The following is a 17,694-nucleotide window of genomic DNA, read 5'->3' on the forward strand; positions in this document are numbered from 1 at the left end:
TGCCGTGGAGCGGCTGGGCCCGTGAGCCATGGCCGCTGAGCCCGCGCGTCCGGAGCCTGTGCTCCGCAACGGGAGAGGCCACAACAGTGAGAGGCCCGCATACCGCAAAAAAAAAAAAAAAAAAAAAAAAAAAGTCATTCAGGTATATTAAGGTAGATCATGAGTTAAGAATACTGCATATATGTATAGTAGCTAAATAAATGCCAATCCTGGTTTAAAAATTTCTGCAACTTCCTCTTTGACGATGTAGTGACCAAGGGCCTGGGCTCTGAGCCGTTTACTGACTGTTTAACCTTGGGCAAATCATGTCACCTCTGTGTGCCTCAATTTCCTCATCTGTAAAGTGCAGATAGTGAGAGTACCTACTTCAGACGACTGTTGAGAGGATTAAGTGAGTTACTACATGTAAAGCTCTTAAGACAGGACAGCACATAGCACATAGTAAGCACTGTATATATTAGGTATCATTATTAATATTTGAGAACAGTAACACCTAGACTCATTTATACTAGACTCTTCAGTACCCTACAATGTCTCCCACGCTCCTTCCTTAGAATTTTGACCTTCCTCACAAATGCTGCTCCTAAGGGGCACGTGAGCGTGGTACAACAGCTGACTCCTGCTGCGTAGCCCATCAGTTCCACTGGTCAGTAGGACACAAGCTTCCTCTTCTATCATCAACGCTGGACAGAAAGGCTGAAAGCCAAAACAAGTAAACCTGCCCCCACATAACTGATCCAAACAGCTTGGGGCCTGGCAGTACCAGTGGAAGAGCTTGAAAAGAAAAACAACCAAAAACAACGCACAGCCTTGTCTTTGTCATGGCTGACCCAGCTCGTAGCCAGGCACGGAAACAGAGCGGCTTTATGAGAAAATGCCTTTCTTTCCACGCGGTAATTGAATCCAGTTGTGGATTGAGGTTGTACATTAGTGGGGTTTAAGAAAGGTTTGCTTCTTAGATACATCTACTCCAGCTGAACAATCATTTATTTCTGTTAAATTCTCGTTAAGCAGGGTGCTAAAGCATCCATGGGCAATATAATCCTCTGGAATCTGGCTCTCACAACTCATCCTACAGATATGCTGGGAATCTTTTAGGCTCTTCAAAAACTAAAACCTCTTGGGTGGAGTCCAAGACAGTCCCTCTGGATAGTGAATTCTGCTTTGTAGCATACAGCGTTTGCAGCAGTTTTATGGCAGCTGATTGTTCAGATCACTTTAGATTGACTTCACCGTAATTCCTCTTCAAGGGGGCTCTCCTTGTGTGATTCCCATCTTTCTCCTGGAGAATCCGTAAAGGGGAAGAGTTTGCCTGTGGCTAGAGCAAGATGGATCAGAGTCAGATTTGGTTGCATCTTGTACCGTGGCTATTGCTGCCTACTGAGAGCATGCTTCACTCTGTTAATGAAATTAAACAGTCCCTGTTCTAACAACTGCCACCCACGTCAGGACACCAAGTCTTACACCACCCAGCTGGAGTCCTGCCCTGGAGCCTTCAGGGGCACAGATTTAAAGGCCTTAGCCAGCAGCTCTTCAGTAAAACATGGTTTTTAAAAAAAATTTTAATTACTTTGGTAGTTTTGTAATGATGAAACGCTCCGTGTGGCAAGTGGAGTGGGATATGGGTTAAGTTAAATAGAGTTAAGTTTCTGCTATAGATGTAAAAACAAAAGACGTTACTGGGCATCCACTGTGTGCATGGGACTCCAGAGTGCAAGGCTATCATATGTGGCACAGTCTCTCCTGTCCTCAGGTACTTTATGAGCTTCTGTTTTCCAGCTTCTACCTGGGAAAGGCTTTTCCACCATATACATCAGCTTGCTGGGCAGGGAATAAATGGCTCATTCAAACACAAAGGAAAGTTGACTAAAGGGACAGTCATCTCTCCCTGGTTGTTAAGTGCCCACCCCTCAGTGAGGCCCTCTCTGTCACTGGAATTTGGAAGGATTGGGATGTCTAAGCAACTAATGTGCATAACAGTTATGAGGGGAAGGCCTGTCTTCAGGCCTCCACAGAGCTCCTACCTTTGCCACCTGCCGCCCAGCTCGATCGCAGGCCCCCAGGTCGCTTGACCTGTGCAGATGAGCCTGAGGTGTAAGATCCCAGGAGAGGTTTCCCCTAGAAACCCCTGGGGACCATGCTGGCTCCACTGTCACAGCTGAAAAGACGAAAGGTGGAAGAGAAAGACATCAGTACTGTGAGATCTTTGTTGATTTTTCTAAAATTGAGAGGGAATGAGAAAAGGAAAAGTGAAGACAAAGGAAAATGGTTTCTGTGAGTGAAATTCTGTTCTGTTTATTTGAGCCCCAAATTTCTAAATGAATCACTGAGCACCTAGCTGTGCTCTCCCTGGGCTCAGCACAGAACACTAAGATGCCTGAGATGCAGCCCCAGGTCTGTTTCAGGACCTCAGAGTGTGGCCAAATGCCTGCCCCACCCCTGTAATAGTTTTCTAGGCTGCATAACAAATAATCACAAACAGGGTGGCTTAATATAATAGATATGTATTCTATCATGTCTGGAGGGCGGAAGTCTGAGATTAAGCTGCGGCAGGGCCATGCTGCCTCCAAGAGTTGTAGGGAAGACTCCTTCCTTGCCTCTTCCAGCTTCTGGTACACCAGGCATTCCTTGGCTGTAGCTGCATGACTGCCATCTCTGCCCTTGTTGTTGGCCTTCTCCTATTCTCCCTGTGTCTTCTCTTCTGTCTCTTATAAAGGCACTTGTCATTGGATTAGGGTGCACTGGATAATCCAGATGAACTCAAGACCCCCTAATTACATCTGCAAAGACTCTCTTTCCAAATAAGGTCACATTCATCGTTCCGGGGTTGGGACGTAGACATATCTTTTGGGACATCACCACTCAACCCACTTCATGCCCTCCCCCCCACCCATCTTCATTCTCTCCCTGCCTGTGGATCCTCACACTGAATCTAGAAACATGTTCAAGTTGCCTCATCAAAAGAAAAATAAATTCTTTCTATCTCATTAACCTTATCAAGCATTGCCATCCATCCTTTTGTTCCTTCACTCAGCTATCAAACTCTTCCAAAGAGTAATCTGTATTTGCTACCTCCATTTCTGACTTGCCACTTAATTTTTTCTCCACTTGTTTTTTTTAAAATAAATTTATTTATTTATTTGGCTGCACTGGGTCTCGTTGCTGCGCGGGCTTACCCAGGCTTTCTCTAGCTGTAGCGAGAAAGCTACTCTGCACTGCAGTGCACGGGCTTCTCATTGCAGTGGTTTCTCTTTGTTGTGGAGCACTGGCTCTAGGCACGCAGGCTTTAGTAGTTGTGGCACGTGGGCTCAGTAGTTGTGGCTCACGGGCTCTAGAGCACAGGCTCAATAGCTGTGGAGCACGGGCTTAGTTGCTCCCTGGCATGCGGGATCTTCCCGGACCAGGGATCGAACCCGTGTCCCCTGCATTAGCAGGCGAATTCTTAACCACTGCACCACCAGGGATGTCCCTCCACTTACTTTTTAAAGCAATTTGTTATGATGTATTTCAAGCATAGGAAAAGTGTAGAGAGCGATATGACTTTTTAAATGTTTAAATTTTTCTCCCACTTTTTTTGTGGTAAAATATGACATCAAGTTTGCCATTTTAACCATATTTAAACGTACTATTACATTTCTATTTAATTTTAATTTCTGTTTGGTACAGTAAATACTTAGAAATTATTTATTTAATTAATTTAATTTAAATATTATATTTAAATATACATTATACTATTACACTGACATTAAGTACACCCACATACTTTTCAGTGCTTTATAATTTGGCTTTGACCCTCACCACTGTCCTTAATGATTCTCTAAAAGATCACCAGCTTTCATCCTCCACCTTCTCAGCCCCTTTACCAAAGTGGATACTACTAACCACCTCCTTCTTAAAACTCTTTCCTCAGCTTCCCAGACCCCTGCTCTCTTCCTGTTCAGCTGTTTCTCTAACCCCTTCTCCCCCTGTTCCCTAAGTCAGGATTCTTCAAGGACCTGCCTGGTACCCCTTAGTTTTGATTGCTCCCTTGGAAACCTCCCATGTTCTCATCCAATGTTATGGCTTCAACGAACTCCTCAATTCAGATGACTCATTTAAGCTGAAGCTTGGACCAAAAGCTTAGCTAATAGCTTAAGCCTCCAAGGCTTTGTTTTCTTCTGATCTCCACCTACATGTCCCATTAACACCTCAAACTCAGTATGTCCCAAAAGGGGACTCATGGTCTCTTCTTTCAAACTTGTGCTTCCCTTGCCCCATATTCTCCCCAGATCTCTACATGGCACCACCATCCTCCCAATCATCCAGTGCCTTCCATATCCACTCTGGCACCGTCTTTGCCTTCCATATCCATTCTGACCCTGTAACTTTTATCTCTACAGTAGCTCTACCACCTCACCTCACCCCTATGACATCTTTTCCATCCTACATTCTCCTGCTTCCCTTCTTCAGCCTGGGAGACTGTAGTGGACATCTCTTGGGTTTCCTTGTATCCACTCTTTATCTTCCACTCCATTTCACACATTGTTAATACATTATTCTCCCTAAAACACAGTTCTTATAAAAAACCCTCAGTAACTCCCACTACTTTGAGAATAAAGCCTAAACTCCTCAGCCGAGCCTTCAACCCTCCCTGAACTGGCGCTGACCCTCTCCTGACCGTCACATACCCTTTGCTCCAGCCAAAGGTATGAACTGTCTGTCCTCTGGACACATCCCACGCTTCCTTTCTTACCTTTTCCCATTCAAAATATGGGTTTCATAGTCTTCTGAAAGACCTCTTTTCTTTCTGTTAAAATATGAGTAACAAAATAAGAGATACTGACCAAAGAGATGATTGCCAAATTCCACAAAGTGGAATCACCCACCTCTCATTTCCTGTACCAAAGAGAAAACACACTGCAGATTATTCTTATCTGACAGGGTTACAAACAGAGCTTTGTTTGCTCATGAAATTCAGCAGCTTGGAGTTGAACCATCACCTTTTGAGAACTCAAACATTTTCTTGGTAACTCTCCTGTTGGGGAAAGCATCAACTTTCCTGCTCGGAATTTCTATAACAGAAAAGGGGCTCTGGTAGCAGATAAGGTGGTAACAAAAGCTATCACTTCAAACCTGAAATCTTGTGACTGAGAGTTCCAGGAAGTCAAACTGTGCTAAAGATGTGATGCAAAAATTAAAAGGAAACTTCAGCCTGTAGAAATCATTGGAGGCACAGAGAGGATACACTGTAAGGTACTTGTTTCTCATGTATTTCAGTTCCCAAACCCTTGACCATACCAGGAGATGGCATCAGAATGCTTCTAAGAAGCCCACACATGTACCTCACCAGTCCCAGCGTGCCAAAAGGAAATAGCTCTTTTGGAAAACCTAGGTGTGGCATCCTTTAATCCATTTGAAAAGACCCAAGTAGTATATCTTTCTATCTATACAATATCTGAAACTTTAGTCTCTTTTGGATTTCTTCTGCCATTTAGTGCTACTCTGCCCCTGTGGCCATTGAGATGTTCAAAAGCAAAGTGAAGCTGCAGCTTCTGAAGGCACAAAAGCACTTTGAGCACTAAAAGCCCTCAGAAATTCAACTGAACACAAGTTTAGGGAGCTTTATGTTTTCTTATCAGAGAAAAATATGCTGGTATATACAACCTGGGTTTGAATCAATTGGTGGGAGCTACTAGTTGTATCACCTGGGAGAGTTATTTAACCTCCCTCAGCCTCAGTTTCCTCATCTATAAAATGGGATTATTAAGATTACTTTGCAGAGTTGTTGTAAGGATTAAAAATAATAATATTTTTATTATTATAATAATAAAAGCACACACACTTTAGGGCCTGTGCTCCACAACAAGAGAGGCCACCACAATGAGAAGCACATGCACTGCAACGAAGAGTAGCCCCTGCTCGCCACAGCTAGAGAACAGCCCGCATGCAGCAATACAACCAAAAGTAAATAAATTAAATAAATTAATAAGAAAAAAAGACTTGCCCCTATGCTTAAAATAAATAAATAAATAAAAAGATATTCTTTTAAAAAATTAAAAAAATAAAAAGTTCAAGACCTGGCACGAAAAAGTTCTCATTAATAGTAAAATTATTTTTAGCACTGTAAATTTGGGTGAAAAGGAAGACTAGGTTGTTCTTCAAGTAGAATCCTTTTTGTATTTACAAGAGACATGAGAGATTTTTTTTAAAGAAACAAAAAAAGCCCTGTAGTATTAGATAAGCTACTGTAAACCCTTCAGACTTGTGTCCATTTAATATTCTTATTTATTTAGTATTCATTTCAGTCACTCTTTAGACATGACTCTAGCACTTATTACACTTAAAAGCAAAATAAAATGCAAGGAGCATTTCACTATTTCCTAAGATAGATGTTCCCAGCATAGAGCTAGATTCCCAGAACAGAGCTTGATTTTCATCTAAGGATCTCCCTCCCCCACTTTGAGTTCCTGTGGGCTGGGTGAGGCTTCACCTCAACTCCAGGGCTGCAGCAAGTGGCCCAGATATAACCAATAAAAACATCATAAAAAAGATCATATCCTTCAGCCACAGTCACTGGTTCAGAGGTGAGGATGTGACCTCTGTCAATCCAATGAGAGGGTCACAAAGGAATTAAGGGAGCCACTGGAAAAGACACTGACTCTTCCCTGCAGGTCTTTCTAGACCCAAAAGGGTGTAAAGCTGAGGTTGCTGCAGCCATGTTGTCACCACATGGCACTTGGCCAGGAAGCCAGCCCAGAGGAAGGCAGGCTGAGCAATGGAGAGAGCTCAAAGCCCCAAAACGGAATGGGATTTGAGCACAGAGAGGAAAAAGTCCAGAGCTGAAATGGCACAAAGAGCAAAGGATGAAGGAATTAAAGGGTGAAAGAGGAGAGAGGGAAGAGGAGCCTGGAGAGGAGAAGGGTGGGTACAACAGGCAAACAGGAGGAAAAGACAGGAGCAGCTTCTCTAACCTATGGGGTCCAGCTCCTCCTGTTCCTCCACCTTCTTCTCAAGGTCCTCCTCTATCACAGAAATTCAGTTACTAGTGTAGAGGAGGACAAATAATTTTCCCTCTATCCTTCTAGGTTCTTGGCTGAGACCCCCTGTAATAAAAGAGAGATTAACGAGAAAAACTAATTTAATTATGTACATATATACTAACCTGAGCCGGGCAAAGATATGAGACTCAAAGACTTGACCAAAGCAGGAAGGTTTTATACCTTTTAGACAAAGAAACAATAATAGCAAGACAAAGGGATTTGAGCTTGGGATAGTAAATTGGTGATGAAGTAACGAGGTTTGTTTATATAGCCTTCTCAGTCCTAAATTCCCCATCTCAGTTGACAAGAATGTTTTCTACCTTCCTGGTCAGGAGAGGTACCTTTCACATGGAAAATTTATCTCCTGCTTTCAGGAGGACAAAGGAGGGTCAGAGTGTCCTTCTTGTCCTGGCTGTTTCTCAAGTTCCTTTAATTCAAAATAATAAATATGCCAAAGTGGTATATTTTGGGGTGATATATTCTGAGCCACTACACTACCTATTAAAAATGTACAACCTCCTTGGTACAGCTTTCTTCTTGGAATTTATTCAAAGGAAATTATAAAGACTATGTACAAAGATTTGTGTGCAAGGGTGTTCATTGGACATTATTTAAGGGAACAGGAAGTTGTGAAGAATATAAATGTCCCACAATATATGTGCATAATATTTATCCATTTTGTGTTTGTGTGCATGTATATATATATTATATATACATATATACACAATATACATATAAACTATATATTATTTATATATATATATATATTTCATACACTCACCCAATCTGAGAGGATATACACAAAAATGTTAGTAACTATTTGGTGGTGAGATTATAGGAGGTATTTATTTAAGTTGTTCATTCACTTACCTCTATGTTCGAATTTATTCTACTAAGAGCATGTATTACTTGTGGAGTGAAAAAGAAATAAAATAACCAGGTGTCAAGGTTTCAACCAGGGTAGAGCTCAGCTGCTGCTGACTTGTTGCCAAGAGTTCTTCCCAGGAGAGCCAGGTAGGATGCCCCCATCCCATCCTCAGGCAGAGACAACACCTGTGGCCTCCCTATGGGACCAACCTGGACTGCAACTGCAGAGCTGAGCTTGGCCCCAGAAATCACCCCTCTGCTGAAAAGGGACACATAGCTCATGAGGCTTTTACTCACTGGGCCAGGTCATCACTCTCTCCTGTTTTCCTTCCAGGCAAACAGACCACGGCCCAAGGACCAGGTGTGCTGGGAGTGAGCTCACCAGGAACAGGGTGATGACAGTGGACGGGTCTCCTGAGTGCCTCCCTGGCCTCATTAGCATCTCACTCACTGCTGGGGACCAGAGCACTAAGATGAAAAGCATCTTCACAGAAGTAATTGTACCTGTGGGGGAAAGACAGTTTTGTTTCGGGGTTTGTTTTTTTTTTCTTTTTTGAGACATAAAAGCTTTTTATTTTTCTTAAACACTCTTCCCAAATGTACTAATACCAAGTCTACCTTCTCCAATGGTTAGTAGCTCTCTTAATGGCATCTTAGGCAGATCCATAACTTTCCAGTTGTTTTCAGATACTAAGTCTCATTCCAGTTTAAAACATCAATTCCAAACTTGATTCTATTCTCACTTCCTTCCCTCTCCCGCCCTAAGCAATGTAAGCTTGAACCTAGACCCTGAGTGACTGGAGGTGTATTTCCAGGAGCCCCTGTCCCTACTTTACCCTTCCAGTGCTGGTTCCTCTAGTTGGGCTACGAGGTAGGACAGGGAAGGGGCAGCGGGCCTTATAATTGCTATGCCTGGTGGTAGCTGCTGCTTCTCTGGCCAGCCTGGACTGACTGCAGATGCTCTCTGGAAGGCAAGCGTCCAAATTCTGGCTTCCTCTGGGTGATACATGTAGGTTCTTTAGAAGGACTTACAGAGCAGAGATACGGCAACTCCAGGTTCAGCCCATCCATGGCCCCTTAGCTCCTGTCACCTGTGGATGTATACTCTACAGATTCTTTCGGCTTAAGCTTCCTGGGGAGGGGGGGAGAACTGTCTTAGGATGGGGATGGCACAAATCCAACTACTTTCTAAGCAGCACGCATTTGAACCACAGGGAACTCTTTCTCCAGCCTTGACAAACTGGGTGCATTCAGACAACCTCCTGCAACCCTTCTTTCTCCCTTCTTTTCTTTCTTCAAGATTCTTCTCTGCTCCTAATGATGTACTGGTAAATCAGAAAACCCTTTTCCTAATTAAATGTCCAAACAGGGAACTAATTTACACCCTATCTTTATGAATGATTTTCTTAGAACCCCCTCACCAGAGACAAAGCATGGTTATTCCCATTTCCCATACCCACAGGAAGGGGAGGAATAGCATCTCCTCATACTCATTACACTCCAGACTTTTAGACTGATTTCTCTCTCTCCTTCTCTCCTTCCTCGTCTTGTTAGGTAGAAGATGGTGGTTGGTGGAATATCTATCTCCTCATAGGAATGCTTGGTTCTCTGGTTCCTATGGATGTCAGCTCAGGTATAGAGAACTTCTCTGTCTTTACTCTGTGTGTGTGTGTGTGTGTGTGTGTGTGTGTGTGTGTGTCCGTCCGTGCCGCATGGCTTGTGGAATCGTAGTTCTCCAACCAGGGATTGAAACTGGCCCTGGGCAGTGAAAGCAACCTAACCACTGGACCGCCAGGGAATTCCCCTCCGTCTTTCCTCTTGAGTCCTAGTAGTCAAGCCCAACACAACAAAAAGATTCCCACTCAATAGCTTGTAGTGTGTTTAAAATAAATAAAATTCCATTTCCAGAGCTCTTCATTCCTTTGTGTCAATCCAGAATTTTATTTGGTATCATTTTTCTTCTGCCTGAAGGACTTTCTTTCTTTCTTTTTTAAAAATTGAAATATAGTCGCTTTGTAATATTGTGTGTGTTTCAGGTACCCAGCATAGTGATTTAGTAGTTTTACAGATTATACTCCATTACAGGTTATTACAAGATAATGGATATAATTCCCTGTGCTGTATCCTTGTTGCTTACCTATTTTATACATAGTGGTTTGTATCTGTTAATCCTATACCCCTAATTTGTCCCTCCCCCCTTCCTTCTCCCCTTTGGCAAACATAAGTTTGTTTTCTGTATCTGTGAATCTGTTTCTGTTTTACATATACATTCATCTGTATTATCTTTTTTAGATTCCACATATAAGTGATATCATACAGCATTTGTCTTTCTCTGTCTGACTTGTTTCTCTAAGCATAATATTCTCTAGGTTCATCCACATTGCTACAAATGGCAGTATTTCATTCTTTTTAATGGCTGAGTGATATTCCACACAGATACATACACATGTACCACATCTTATTAACCCAGTAGTCTGTTGATTGGGCACTTGGGTTGCTTCCACGTCCTGGCTATTGTAAATAGTGCTGCTGTGAACACTGGGATGCACATATCTTTTCAAATTAGTGTTTTTGTTTTTTCTGGGTATATCCCAGGAGTGGAATTGGTGGATCATATGGTAGTTCTGTGTTTAGTTTTTTAAGGAACTTCCATACTGTTTTCCATAGTGGCTGCATCAATTTACATTCCCAACAGTGTATGAGGGTTCCCTTTTCTCCACATTCTCTCCAACATTTGTTATTTGTAGATTTTTTGATGATAGCCATTCTGACAGGTGTGAGGTGATACCTCATTGTGGTTTTGATTTACATTTCTCTAATAATTAGTGATGTTGATGTTGAACATCTTTTCATGTGCTTCTTGGCCATCTGTATGTCTTTGGAAAAATGTCTATTTAGGTCTTCTGCTCATTTTTAGACTGGGTTGTTTGGTCTTTTTTTTTTTTTTTGATACTGAGTTGTGTAAGCTATTTGTGTATTTTGGATATTAACCCCTTGTCAGTCACATCATTTGCAAATATTTCCTTCCATTCTATAGATTGTCTTTTTGTTTTGTTGATGGTTTCCTTTGCTGTGCAAAAGCTTTTAAGTCTGATTAGGTCCCATTTGTTTATTTTTGCTTTTATCTCTTTTGCCTTAGGAGACTGATCCAAGAAAATATTGCTATGATTTATGTCAAACTGAAGGACTTTCTTTAACATTTCTTATAGTACAGGTCTACCAGGGATCAGTTATTTCAGTTTTTGTATGTCTGCAAAAGTCTTTCTTTTGCATTCATTTTTGAAAGATATTTTGCTGGGTATAGAATTCTAGATTGACAATATTTTTCTTTCCGTACTTCAAAGATTATTGTTGCTCTGTCTTGTCACTTGCTTTGTTTCTGACAAGAACTCTGATATAATCCTTATCTTTGTTCCTCTATTCATGTCATAACTTTTTTCTCTACTTTTAGATTCTCTCTTTATCACTGGTTTTGAGAAATATGATTATGATGTGCCTTAGTATTATTTTTTTCATATTTCTCTAGTTTGAATTTTACCTTGTTCAATATTTTTAAAATATTCTGTGTGTTGTTCTGGGACATCATAAGGTACTTGGAAATAGTTTGATCCCTTCAAGACTTGCTTTTAAGCGTTTGCTAGGAAGGACCAGAACAGCTTTTAGTCTAAGGCCCCACAACTGAAACAATGCCCTTGTGAGTACTCTACTCAATGCCCCATGAATTATAAGATCTTCAACTCTGGTTTGGTGGGAATGAGGTCTATTCTCTGTCCTATGTGATCTCCAGGAATTGTTTTTGCTAATCCTTTTGGGTGGTTCTTTCCCTCACGTCATGCAGTTCCCTCATATGCATGCGCTGATCAGTATTCATCTGAAAACTTAAAGGAGTTCTGTAGAACTCCAGAGTTCTCTCTCTGTGTAGCTCTCTCTTCTCCAGTATTCTGTTCTGTTAATTCTAGCTTCATTGGTCTCGCTGGGATGCCAGCACGATCGTCTCTATGAAGGAATACTGCTGGGGTCCACCCATATTCCCTTTCCCAATGCTATGGCCTGGAAATTCTCTCCAGGCAGTAAGCTGGGGGCAATCATAAGACTCACCTCATTTTTTTCCCCCACTCTCAGGAATCACTGTCATGCACTACTGTGGTCCAGTGTCTGAAAATCGTTGGTTCAAATACTTGGTCTGGTTTTTCACTTGATTCAGAATCCTGGTTTTAGTGTGCATTTCCTGGAATTCCTGGAATCATGGATATTAGCTCTTAGGTGAGCTTTTTAGAAGTCATCTAAGTCCACACCTCCCATTTGCCAGGGAAGAAACTGAATGGGAGAAGGGAGCAGGCTGAGTTTGTGGCAGACTCTGAACTGGGCCAGGTCTCCTGACTTCTGATGGAAGTTGTTTTCAAAGAAGTAAGCTCGTGGGAGAAAAGATGGAACTTGGGGAACTTCAAATAAAGACCCCTTTGTGTCAAAGAGAAAGTAGAGTTAGTTGCTCTCAGTGTCTCACTGTCTTCCTCATTTCAACATTTGCCATTTTTTGTGCCTTCAATGCTGGCCCCTTACCTCAATTTCTGCATTGATAATGTAGAGGCTTCCATTCCCTCCAGATGTTCTCTATAAAGTCAATCTCCTAGGAAAAATTGCAAGATATTATGAAATCTCAGAACCAGGAAGAGGCAGATAGCAGAACTGGAATTTAAGCTCATACCCCAAAGACTTCCCAGGGGAGCCTGAAGAGCATCTGGGCCAACATATCATCTTATAAACAAGGAAACTGGGACAAGACAGGTTCACTGGTGCACCCAGACAGGGCTAAGGTCTTGGTTTTGCACTCAGATGCCCACCTCTGAAAGACAATGTGCTTAAGTGTTAAACAGCCAGCTCTTGATGGTGTTGAATTTTTAAAATACATTCAGCTCACTACATCATTTACCCACAAGAACTACTCCAAACCCAGCTGGAATTTTGTATCAGAAACTTTTCCAAGTCTTTTCCTCCATGTTTTCAGAGCACATATGATAGTTTGTTTTGCTTGTTCATCCATGCAGCAGGGTGAGAATTCCCAACAGGAACCTGGGGGTCACTCTGAGAGGAAGTTTTTGGAAAGGCAGACAAGTGTCCCAGAGAAGGAGGAGGAAGAAGGAAGGAAACAATGAAAGCAATAGCCCATTTTTCAGGTCATTTAAAAGGCCTCCAAGTTGGACACTGAGCAGATAAGTAGCTATTTTTCTTTGCTTTAAGTACTTTTAAAGGAAATGCCCCCTCCCCATTTACTTGAACACAATACTAAGCACACACTTCTCAGCACGTAAAAAGTCAGGACGTTCCAGGTTTTGATGCACAAGGCAACCTTGGCTTTGCCTTGTTGATTAGTCATTACAATGGGGGCCTTTCACTGCAGGACCACATGGTTCCGGGCAACGTGACCCAAGATCTGGCAAAAGCTCCAAGCAGCACAAAGGAACGGAACTGTCTTTGTGCTGTGAGTTCAGTGTTGGCGTTTGGAGTTACTTGCGATTGCCCCTGGGTTCAGAGCTCAGTTGCACTTTTTTACCTCTCCTACATCTGCAGTTCCTCAGTGGCCAGAGCTAAGCCCGGCTCCCAGGGCAGAGGAGGAGGCGGGGCCAGGGCGAGGCCCACCTGGGGAAACACACAAAATGTGCATATAAAGATATTTGATAGCAGTCCAAAGACACCCCTCTGTACATACCTTGGTAATTGTTTAAACTTCTTTTGTGAACTTGTAAATTTTTAGAGATTGTTGACTTAGAGTCTGAAAGTGGAGCATTTTCACATAGATAAAACCGTGGGAAAATGAAATCGTTTTCTCAGGAAGAACCTCATGGCAGAATATACCTTGCATCCAACTAAAGGAAGAACGATTTCAACCATTGTCTTTAAGGCAGATTCACTGTGTGTTACTTAATACTCCCCACACTGCCCGTACGGCCTGAGGTGATGCCTCCAGAGAATTTTTATCTCAGTCCAGGGGCCCCCAATCATTTTGGCACCAGGGACCGGTTTCGTGGAAGACAAGTTTTCCACGGACTGGCGGGTGGGGAGGAAAGTTCAGGCAGTAACGTGAGCGATGGGGAGCGTTAGATGAAGCTTCGCTCCCTTGCCCGCTGCGCACCTCCTGCTGTGTGGCCCGGTTCCTGACAGGCTGTGGACCGGACCCCTGTCTCAGTCCGTAGGAAAAGCCTTCACTTTGGGCAGGAAGGAGGGAGCAGGGTACAGCTGGGCTGGCGTGGCATTCTGTCCATTGATTAGTCTTTGCCTCTTCATGAGGGCAGTAGAATGCTACCCAGACGTTTTAAAACAGCAACCCCAGAGTATGGGAAGGTCGTGATGTGCTTTCCAAGCCATGAACAATTCCTTATGTTCAGCACACTTCTGGGGGCTAAGTGAAAATGGTGCTCATCGTATGGAGTCTATTGAACTATGTGTACTCTGGACACACTGTTATCCTCCATTATCACAGTTTCACTGAGGACCAGTCACCAAAAAAATCTGGAAAGCCATGAGAATATTAATGATAAGATAAACCATGTTTATCAAATTCTTATTCTGTTCTTGGCTCTTCACACATGCAGTATCTCATTTAATGCTGAAAACAATGCCCTGAGGAGGGGACCAGCACACCCCCTATCTTACAGAGGAGGAAACAGGCTCAGCGATGTTAATGAAGTGGCCCAGGATCACAGGATGAAGACCCAGGATTCAAAGCCAGGCGATGTGGACCCACAGACCATGCACTTATCCACCAGCTGTTGTGGGTAGAGTCAGGGAACAGGAGCAGGAGGCAGAAAAAGGAGAGGCATAGCAGGTAGGGTGGGATAACATTGCCCGTGAATCTCCCAAGGCCAGGGTGGAGAATTCCAGTCCCTTCTACAGACTGAGAAAATGCAGAGAAAATTTAAAAGACAAAACCAAAAACCTGCTCCAAAGGAGGGGAGAGAAGAGTGTTGATGTCAAATATCAGTGAGATGCTCTGGTTTACGCTCTTTGTCTTTTCTCTCTGGCTCCCCTAGCAACAGTGAAGTAGTATCAGTGTTAAAGCAAGTAACGTGCTGACTTTGTTCCTCCAGGCAGCATCACTGCTAAACAGAAACGCATGCTGATTTCTGCTCTGTTAAGCAAGGGAAACATCATCAGAGCCCGCCCAGTGGAAAAAGACAAAAAGCAGACAGAAAAATGTTTAAATTTCATGGTTATGCAAGAACAAAGAACAGGTTGTAAATTAGTTTTTGAAATATTAAGCTACTAGCAGAATCCTAACACTTACCAATACAGAGGAAGTAAAGGTGGAGGAGAGTCGTGACTGAGGCTGTTTTGCCACAGCATATTGCTACTGCCACATTTTTCTAGAGTGTCTGAAAATATCAGGCTTTAAAATACACATGCATTATTTTTTGAGACGTGTGTGACTATAGCCTCAGGGTTGAAAAACAAACAACTCTATTGCCATGAGCTCATGCTGGAGTTGGTGTAAATTGTTTCGCCTCCTTATGTATAATGTTTCTAATTAGGACAATTATGGAGGATGAGCTTTGTGTACTGTTGAATTGGCTCTTTGTGCTAATTGCAGAGGGCTCTGTACCGGCCTGTGCTCGGCTGACCTGCTTCTTAGAGGCATCACTAGATGGGGAGGGTGACCTCCGATCCCGCTGTCTGATGTCCCATATTGAGAAACACCCCAGGGGGTGTGCTCTCATCCCCTCACCACACCTGTCATTAAAACAAGTCATCTTTCCAAGATACATGAATAGACAATGACTGGTTTCTATTTTGCCCTTTTACTCCTAAAAGACCTTTATGTTATGATGTGATTTCTTTTGCTTTGTGATTCCTACTCATCTTGTGCAAAACATAGGATTTAAGCTACGTTAAGTAGTTCAAAATGGAGTCACAGTGGCCAGCGTGAACTTGCACGTTAGTTGTTTTGAAACGTCTGCTGTAGGACTGCGAGCATCTTTGATACACTAAGAGTGTTACTTTAGATAAGGAATTTATTTGGTAACATTTGCAGAAAGATTTCTCTGGAACAGAAGAAATAATAGATAGAGAGGGGTGTATCCATTACACCGTACTGGCAGACTCCTTAAAAAGAGACCGCTGAGGACTTCCCTGGCGGTCCAGTGGTTAAGACTCCACACTTCCAATGCAGGGGGTGCAAGTTCGATCCCTGGTCTGGGGACTAAGATCCCACATGCCGCGTGGCCTGGCCAAAAAAAAAAAAGAGAGACCACTGAGCCTAGAGATTGGAAGCCTCTTTACTGGAGGACCCAACTCCGTGATGCTGAGAGCCATTGGAGGGGACACTAGCCGAGGCTCTGTTGGAGCCGAGGGCGACTTCTTTCCACTCACACTTATCACGGACCCGCTGCCAGGCTGGGGCTGCTGCTCCTGCTGAGACGCCTCCTTCCCGGACTTCTCCTTGGAGTGGTCATCTTCCTCTTTTCTGTTTCCCCTACTTTGACAAACCTGTGTTGTGTGCTAATTGTGTACTAGAAACCGAGTAACTTGTGAATTGAATGTTGGCTGCATTTCTTGGTATCTCCGGTTCTGGGATTCTCACCTGGCCTCACTGCTAGGCCCTATGACAGACACTTTAATTAACAAAAGTCCAATTTGAGGTCATGTCTCTAAGAGGGAACGATTTACCTAAAAGGAATAAGGTCAACAATAAACCCTGGCTCCTCCCTCTGCAGAGTACTTTGGAAATGTCCCTCTTCACCGTCTGTGGCATGAAAGTGGGCTAGGCCTCCGCTCTCCGAAATGCTAAGGCCTTGGAGCGGGGGGTGACCCAGACGGTATGGGCCTCCCTGGCTGGCACCCTCCTACTCCCCACTTGTGACATGCTCGTCTGTGCAGGTCAGAGACACTAGAGAAATCAGTCCTCAGTCACCTGAGGAGCTGGTTGTGAGCAGGTGACTTCCTTCCACAGGTCAGCCTTAGTCATCCTTTTAAGAAGAGCCTCGATGCCAGGCTCTCTGCCCTTCCTGGGTCTGGCTGTGGTGGGAGAGCCAGAAAAACAGCATTGACTTGGCTCAGAGGCCTCCACATCCTGGGTCTCAGAAGATCAAGTAAAGGTCCCTTGTTGATCTAAAAACACATTTCCACTGTGGAACCTGGAGACACCATAGTACCCGGTGAGGGGGGGGGGTCGGGATTTCATGGAGGGTGGGGGCCGGTGCTGAAAGTCTTCCCCAGGGATTCTGATAAGCTCAGACCGGGTGATGGCAGAGGCCTCAGGCAGGCTTCCCACATCTCAGGCTGCTTGTATCACTGCCTTGTCCAGGCCTGCGGCATCAGAAGCACCCAGCTCACAGAGCGAAAGCCACATTGGAAGAAGCCCAAGACGGGGCCTGAGAGCCTGACACTGCCAGAAAAAAGCCCTGTCATGGAGGCCCCAAGGCAAACCTCAGACAACAGGCAGAGCCTCTGCCTGCTTGCCCGTTGGCAGCTCCCAGGGGACTGGAAATGGGATAGGGCGGTAAGGCCCCAGAGCCGGCAGGACACAGGGTCGTGGATGTCTGGCTGCACACCAGGCCAAGGGGGCGGCAGTGGACTGTTGCTCTGAACCACAGAAGCACTCGTGCCTTATGCCTGGTGGTTTCCCAAGACCCATCTGGATGCCCTATCCATGACCTAGTTTTCTAACCTAAGCTGAAATGAGGAAAACAAGCATAGCATAGTAAGTTTTGCACTAAGCAAATTTGCTGAATTTTAAAGAACTGCCATTTGCTCTGGTACTGTGTCCTTTCTACTTTTTTTGGTAGAAGAAAAGTATTTTTAAGAAACAGATTGG

The 17,694-nt window shown here is 43.6% G+C and overlaps 1 long non-coding RNA gene across 1 annotated transcript; it reads right to left on the minus strand.

Annotated features, from left to right (window-relative positions):
* Positions 1–876: 876 nt before the first annotated feature.
* Positions 877–15,213, minus strand: LOC136792411 (uncharacterized). Its single transcript, XR_010836155.1, has 8 exons — positions 15,169–15,213; positions 12,447–12,513; positions 11,985–12,123; positions 8,919–9,018; positions 8,269–8,390; positions 6,951–7,082; positions 2,025–2,158; positions 877–1,318 (listed from the first exon to the last, which is right to left on the minus strand). It is a non-coding gene; the product is annotated as an uncharacterized lncRNA (long non-coding RNA).
* Positions 15,214–17,694: the final 2,481 nt, after the last annotated feature.

The sequence above is a fragment of the Kogia breviceps genome, chromosome 13 (genome assembly GCF_026419965.1).
Source record: "Kogia breviceps isolate mKogBre1 chromosome 13, mKogBre1 haplotype 1, whole genome shotgun sequence".
In the NCBI taxonomy this organism is placed as follows: domain Eukaryota; kingdom Metazoa; phylum Chordata; class Mammalia; order Artiodactyla; family Physeteridae; genus Kogia; species Kogia breviceps.